This window comes from Urocitellus parryii, chromosome 5 (assembly GCF_045843805.1).
Source record: "Urocitellus parryii isolate mUroPar1 chromosome 5, mUroPar1.hap1, whole genome shotgun sequence".
Taxonomy (NCBI): domain Eukaryota; kingdom Metazoa; phylum Chordata; class Mammalia; order Rodentia; family Sciuridae; genus Urocitellus; species Urocitellus parryii.
The window spans coordinates 139,610,802-139,619,048 of NC_135535.1; positions in this window are offsets into that span (position 1 = coordinate 139,610,802).

Sequence of the window (8,247 nt, forward strand, 5' to 3'; positions counted from 1 at the left end):
GAGTATTACTTTAGTTATTCTGGGTCTCTTATTTTTTCAGATGAATTTCATGATTGCTTTTTCTATTTCTTTTTTATTTATTTATTTATTTATTTATTTTTTTATTGGTCGTTCATAACATTACATAGTTCTTAATACATCATATTACATGGTTGATTCACGTGGATTATGAACTCCCGCTTTTACCCCGTATACAAATTGCTGTATCACATCAGTTTCCCTTCCATTGATTGACATATTGCCTTTCTAGTGTCTGATGTATTCTGCTGTCTGTCCTATTCTCTACTATCCCCCCTCCCCTCCCCTCCCCTCCCCTCCCCTTTTCTCTCTCTACCCCTTCTACTGTAAATCATTACTTCCATTTGTATTATCTTGTCTTACCCCATTCCATTGGGATTTTGACCAGAATTGCATTAAATCTGTATAGTGCTTTTGGAAGTATGGTCATTTTGATAATATTAATTCTGTCTATTCAATAGCAAGGTAGATCTTTCCATTTCTAAGGTCTTATTTGATTTCTTTCTGTGAGGTTCTGTATTTTGTATTGTACAGATCTTTTACCTCTTTTGTTAAGTTGATTCCCAAGTATTTTTTGAGGCTATTGTAAATGGGGTAGTTTTCCTCATTTCCTTCTCAGAGGGTTTGTCACTGATATACAGAAATGCCTTTGATTTATGGATGTTGACTTTATACTCTGCTACTTTTCTGAATTCACTTACTAGTTCTGGAAGTTTTCTGTGGAACTTTTTGGGTCTTCTAGGTATAGAATCATATCATCAGCAAGTAGTGCTATTTTAAGTTCTTCTATTCCTATGCATATCCCTTTCATTTGTTTCATCTGTCTAATTGCTCTGGCCAGTGTTTTAAGAACTATGTTAAATGCAAGTGGTGAAAGAGGGCATCCCTGTCTTGTTCCAGTTTTTAGAGGGAATGCCTTCAATTTTTCTTCATTTAGAATGGTGTTGGCCTGGGGCTTAAGTTAGATAGCCTTTGGAATGTTGAGATATGTTTTTGTTATCCCTAATTTTTCATGTGTTTTGACCATGAAGGGTTGCAGTATTTTGTCAAATGCTTTTTTGGTGTCAATTGAGATGGTCATATGATTCTTATTTTTTAGTCTACTGATGTGATGCAATACATTTATTGATTTTTGTATGTTGAATCAATCTTGCATCCCTGGGATGAATCCCACTTGATCATGGTGTACTTCATAGCTCTCATGTTTATAATAATGTCTAAGACTTTCAACTCTACTCATCAGAAGGAATAAAAAGAAATCCTTCTACTTTATCTTTCCTGATGCAAAAGTTATTAAACATCATATTTAATTGCTTCACACTTGATTTTTCTAGAGATGCCATGACTTTCATCTGTCAGTTGATTAAAAAGGAATGTAATGTTTATAAAAATTGTACTTAGAAAGTTCTAACAGGGGCTCCACCTCAAACTTCAGACAGCCAAACTTAAGTAGAAGTCAACACTTCACCCCGAGACTGCAATGAGATGTTTCTACCTCCCTGCCAGGCTGGTTGTCAGAGAACATCCAATAGAGATCAAGAACTTCCAACCCCACAAAGTACCAGTAAGCCCTCATCCACAAGAAAACCAAATGGAGACCGACTTCCATTTCCATCTTGGATTAGCAAAGTTCCTCCACCACATTAGGGTGATGTCATAGGAGGTCTAATGAAGAATTAGAACTTTATCCTCATATACCATAATATATATATTTTGTAGGGGGGGCATGATAAAGGGGATTGAACTCAGGGGCACTCGACCACTGAGCCACATCCACAGTCCTATTTTGTATTTTATTTAGAGACAAGGTCTCACTGAGTTACTTAGCACCTCATTTTGCTGAGGCTGGCTTTGAACACACAAGCAGACCCCCCAAGCTGCTGGGATTACAGATGTTCTCCACCAGGCCTGGCAATAGCAATATATTATTAAAGAGACATGAAAAAATCGGAGAAGAAATTACTACTAATTTTTGGTTTTAGATACTACAAGAATCTTTAAGGGATATATTTGTATATCATAGGAAACATTAAATGATTTAGTTCTTTGAGAGACAAGAAAAATACCATATAAAGACAATACTTAAGTAATAAATGAAGGGCAGCCTGAACACTTATTATTGATAAGAATCCATAATGATCATGTTAAAAAACAATTAACAACGTTCCTTTAGATTGATGCCTTTTATAGTATGCTGAATTAAAGGTAGATAAGATACATTTAAACAATTAATTCAAAAGCATTTAAAATTGTATTTTATGTTGCTATAATAGTGGAGGTTTATATTATGAGGGTATTATCAATTTTACTATAACAATGAAGATCCTCAAATAATCTGTGCTGCTACGAGTAGATCAGCAGAAAAATGTTGCTAATTTCATTGCTATTTAAAAACCACACTACAAATCTTTTATTTTCCTATCTTTAAAGTTCATTTGATAACATAAGATTGCTTTTACAAGAATGTAGATAAAGGCAAATGACATTGAGTATACAGTACTGACAAGGACTGATGTTTTATTTTTCATTCCAAATGTTGAATTTTGCTGGGCACAGTGGTGCATGCATATAATACTAGCAACTCAGCAGGATGAGACAAGAGGATTGTAAGTTTGAGACCAACCTCAGCAACTTAAAGAGGACCTAAGGATTTAGTAAGACTCTGTCTCAAAGTAAAACATTAAAAAAAAAAAATGGGTTGAGATGTGGCTCAGTGGTTTTGGCCCTGGGTTCATTTTTTTTTTTAATATTGGAGTTCAACACAATTTGTTTTACATATTTTTAAATGATGAATATTATCTAAGACATGGAAAATAAACTATAAATTGTGCCAATTTTCATTTAATATAACAACAATAAAGATTAAATTTTAAATTAGTGTATTTAACTATGATTGGCATTAATGATTTAAATATTGGCACCTTAGGTGATAATTGAGGAGACAACATCACTGTTCAAGAAAATATTTCTGAGTTGAGTTTCTGGGGCCAGAATGGCATATGTTCAATTCTGGCTCTGTTACTCACTAGTTGTATGATCTTGAGAAGTCACTTAACTCTACTCTTAGTTTCTTCATTGTAATAATATGTAATTGATGAAGCCAGATATCACTATCTCCAGATATCTCCAGAAAGAAAAGTGGAGAATGATTCTGGAGCATCAGAGTGCCTGGGGACAGGTGGTCCTGGGGTTCAGATGTTTCACATTCCTCCTGGTGTTTGGTGGTCCAATCTTTCTATAGACCTCTCAGGCATCTCACTTTGTTCTCTCTGCTTCAGCAAGCTGTATAATTGTTTTTAGTGATGTAAAACCTTTAGTCTGATTTATATTGATCAATTATATTACTGAAAATATTCTTCGAGTCAACCATTTTAAAAACAAGATTTGAAAATTAGCCTATTTTCATGGATGGGGGAAGTAAACAAACATATAGGAAGAGTGATGAAAGAAAATCATGTCTTCCCTGAAAAGGTAAACCCCAAAAGCACTATAATTAGCAGAAATATAAGGGAATTTGATATGCATTTCTAAAGAATAATTTATTGAATATTAGTCAATTGTGTGTGAGAGACATATAAGAGGTCTTCATTAGAGTTAGATCCTATACCCATGGTTTTCAAAGAATTTGCTGGATATCAGTACACTGGAACTCAAAAAGTTGAATTTTAAACAAGCACCCTAGCGCTTACATTACACAATGATTTTACAGAATAACATTCCTATTTGCCTGAATGTGAGTCAGGATCATTATTACAATGTTTGACTCAATATTGTAGATGTCTCTAATATAGAACTTTTAAAATTCAGCCCTTTCAAATTTGTACCCTATTTTAAGTTTTATAGCACTTGTACTTGGAACCAGGTTGAAGAGAAGTAATAATTAGGAGAGAAATTGGGGTGCAATATGTCTTACATTATTATATATTCTCAACTATAGATTATTTTATTTGATATCTTTTATTTGTTATCATAGATATTCAGGAATAAGGGATACCATAAAGATCTCTCCATTTCTTAAATGGATGTCTCCATTTCTTAAGTAAAATTTCATGAATGTATACTACTAGTTCAGTCTAAGGATGATCATCAAAAAGTAAAAGACAGAAAAACTAATAACCCAATGTCCATCTATAGGGGAGTGGTTAAATATGATAAAGACATAGAGATGGGGAATACTTAATATAAGTCATATTTCAAAGGCACATTTAAAGATGTGAAAAATGGTCATGCCATACTGATAAGCTAAAACAAAACAAAATAAGATAAAGTTGCTTAGCCTGAAGTTTTCTCTGATGTTGTAGTACAGGCAGAGGTGAGATGATGTTTCTTGGAACAAATTCAGATTCATCAATTTCCCCCAAATATAAGCAACATACTATCTACTTATCTTGTTTCTAGAGCTTGTGAAACTAGAATACCAGAACCCTTGAGCTTGCCTTAGAGAACATCTGGTTCTAACACTTAAAATGGAGAAGCTAGAGAAAATCACGAATGGATAAATGCTTTGAAAGTTATATAGAAAATTCTTCCCATTCAATACTCTAAATGCTCTTCTTGGTTAAAGTCAGATCTACCAAATCATATGAACATTGGAACATATTTTTCTTTTATCAAATTTTTTAACTTTGGTGGTATATTTTTATTAAATAAAACTATAAAAAATATTCATATGTTTAATTTTGAACTGTATATTAAAATACCCTTGATAATAAGTTGTCCCCTGATATTCTGTATATAATCTTGTCTTCATATTTTCCTTCAGTATGTTTTCATATCCTTCAAGACCTTACTCAAAAACCTTCAATGCTATTCTCCCACAGTAAAAATGAATCTCATTTTCTTCTGTTAGATTACCAGTTCTGATAGCAATGATCATATGCTATTTTGATTGTCTATTATTACACAAATTTCACCTGAAATGGTAGTTCTTAAAACAATAATTTATTCTGTGGTTGATTGGGATTAGACAATTCTTTCTTGGGTTGTCTCATGTGGTTGTAATAAGATGGCAGTTAGGTCTGGAGTCAACTTACAGCTTGGCTGAGTGTGACAGACAAGACAACTCACATATATGAAGCTTTAGCGGAGATGATAGGAATAGGTAAAGGCGAAATTAGCTTTGTTCCTCTGTGCAGCTTGCTTGTCTTTCTTTGGGATAACTGGACTTCTTGTATGGATAATGGCTTCCTTTAGAAGTAGTATTTTAAAAAACAAGATAAAGGTGAAATAATTCTTATTACTTAGACTTGGGAATCCCAGAAATTACATCTAAGTTCTATATACCAAAAGAGTCATTAAAGGCAGCCCAGATTTAAGAAAATGGACATGAGGATTCATTTCAGTATAAGGAGCATATGCATGTTTGTACAGAAAGTGAAGAAATTGATGGTGGTCATCTTTTGAAATTATTTGCCTCATGAGTAGTGGAAGATAATTTCACTCATAGAAACAATTTGAAATATTATCTTATTCAATTTTCTCATTTTAATGAAGAGAAAAACAACTAACAATATGACTGCTCATATTTCTAAGGCTGGTAAGTTCTTTATTCATTATAAAAATTGGATTATTTGGTTTTTGGTTGGGTGTGTTAATTTGCTGTTGTGGGGGTCCTTTATACATTTGGGATAGTAACCCTTATCAGATACACACTTTTCAAATATCTCCTCTCACTCCTTAAATTGCCATTTCAGTCTATTGGTTATTTCCTTTTTTGTGTGAAAATTTTTAAATTACTGTAGTCCCACTTACCTGATTCCATTTTAGTTGCTTGTGCTTTCAGTGTCACATAAAAAATTAATCATTGCAACTCAATAGCAAAAAGGAAAACAAACAAGGCAAACCATTAAAAACTGGGCAAAGAATATAAAAAGATATGCTTCCCAAGAGGACTTACAAATGACCAGTAGGTATATAAAACAATTCTCAAAATCACTAATCATCAGGGAAATATAAAGCAACATCAAAATGAAATAATGAAGTATCTCACCACACCTTATAGGATAGCTATCACACACACACACACACACACACACACACACACACATACACACCCTAACACACACACTTACACACAATAACTATTGGCAAGTATGTAGAGAAGTTGAAAATCCTGTGTACTGTTTGTGCACATGCAAAATGTTGCAATGTTAAAATGGTACAACCACTATGGAAAACAAAATGGATTCCTTTAAAAAGTGAAAGAAGAATGACCATATGATTCACCAATCTTGCTTCTGGGAATATATTCAGAAGAATTTAAATGAGGCTCTTTAAAATATATTTGTATTCCCAGTTCATTGAAGCATTACTACAATAGTCAAGCTAGGAAACAACATGAATAGTCACTGGGGGTAGATAAAGAAAATGTGGTATATACAAATGTTGCAAAATTATTAAGCCTTTGGAGGAGAAAAAACCCAGAAACTTCTGTTATATGCATGGACATGGATGGGACTGGAGGACGTTATACTAAGTACAGTAAGTCAACCACAGAAGGACAAATAATGCATGAGTCCACTTATATGAAGTATTTGAAATAATCGAATTCATAGAAATGGAGTAGAATGGTAGTAGCCAGAATCTGGGGACAGGTAGAAAATGTGGCATTACTGTTCTATGAGTGTAAACTCCCAGTTATACAAGGTAAATCTGTTATACTGAATTATTATATAATATTGTGCCAAGTTGAGGATACTGTATTGATCACTTATTAAGTGGGCAGATCTCACACTAAGTGTGCTTATAACCAAATAAAGATAAATATAAAACAAAAGATCAATTATTTCTACATATAGCACACAACAGGAAAAATAAGAGCAGTTACCCAAAGCCTTATCAATTAAAAACAAAATAAAATAATTGAAATAAAAATTTATTCAAACATAAAAAAGAAAGATAAAATCATTTGTGCCAACATCTGCTTCTCTTCCCCCCTCCACCCAGAGTGTGGCAGTATTGCTCACAGTAAGTATCATAGTTTATTCACAACCAAGTAAAGGATGTTGCATAAATCATACAATACTTCCTAAAATCAGTAAAGCATGTTAAGAAAAGTAAACATAGCCATGCTGCATCTCATTTTAGGGAGCTATAAAAACATTCCAGGTTTTCTATTTTGCCTTCATTTTGTCCTATAACATCTCCACTTTTGACCTGATTTAGCTGTTATTCTATGTTGTGAAATAAACCAAGAACTCTGTTAAAAAAAAATAGGGTCCCCACAGCTGCACTTCTCAGAATATATCTTGCTTCTTAGGTTTGGCTTTCAGACAATTAGAAAGATACACATAATCGTGAAAAAGTAAATCAGTATTAAAGTCAGAATACATTCCTAAAAATTGAAAACAAAATAAATAGGTATAACTTCATGTTGAGTTGGTAGTTACCACACAATCAGGAATTATTTCAGGTTACTCTAAAGCACAGTAATTTGATTGTACATTCTTAGTGAGATAAGTCCTGAGGACAAAATAATTGTAAAACAGAGCAAAAACTCCTAAAACCATTTTTTTTACAATTTAAAACATTAGTGATAATTTTAGATTTTTATTCTTAAACTATTTAGCAACTGTAGTTGAAAAAATGTTAATTTTGTTAATATAATTAGGAGTCAAGATTTTCATGACAAAAAGGTTTATAACAATAATATCTGAGAATTTAGCCAAAACATTCTGTATTTACAAATAAAATTGAAATTATTGACATAAGTACATAATATGTATGTTTTCAAAATATGCATTTATTAGCTTTTTCCACTAAAATTTTCTAGACATAATGTCCAGTGGTTATTCAGTAGCAATGAACACCACTAGTACAGAGGTGATTGGTCTCAAAATACCATTTCTGACTAAATCAAGCTAGGAATCACTGGAAGAGTGGTTGATTCCAGGGCTGAGACAGGAAATGCACAGAAAAAGCCAAGAATATTTTCTGACAACAGAAAGCAAGGAAAGATATCAGAGATGACTGGGGACATGGTCATGTCAAAATGAATCAGGGCCAGCTGCATACATATTCCAATAGTAAAGATGAGACAAGTTGGGGATAAAATTAGAACTGAGGTGAATTAAAATAATCAAGCATTGTTTTTAAAATCCTGTGAGTTTATAATTATGTTCCAAAATATACACCAAATCTTTGGATACCTTTAGACTTCAGGACACATTATCCCAAAAATATGACTATAGGAGATGAGACTATGCCACCCTCAAATATACTGCCTTGCCA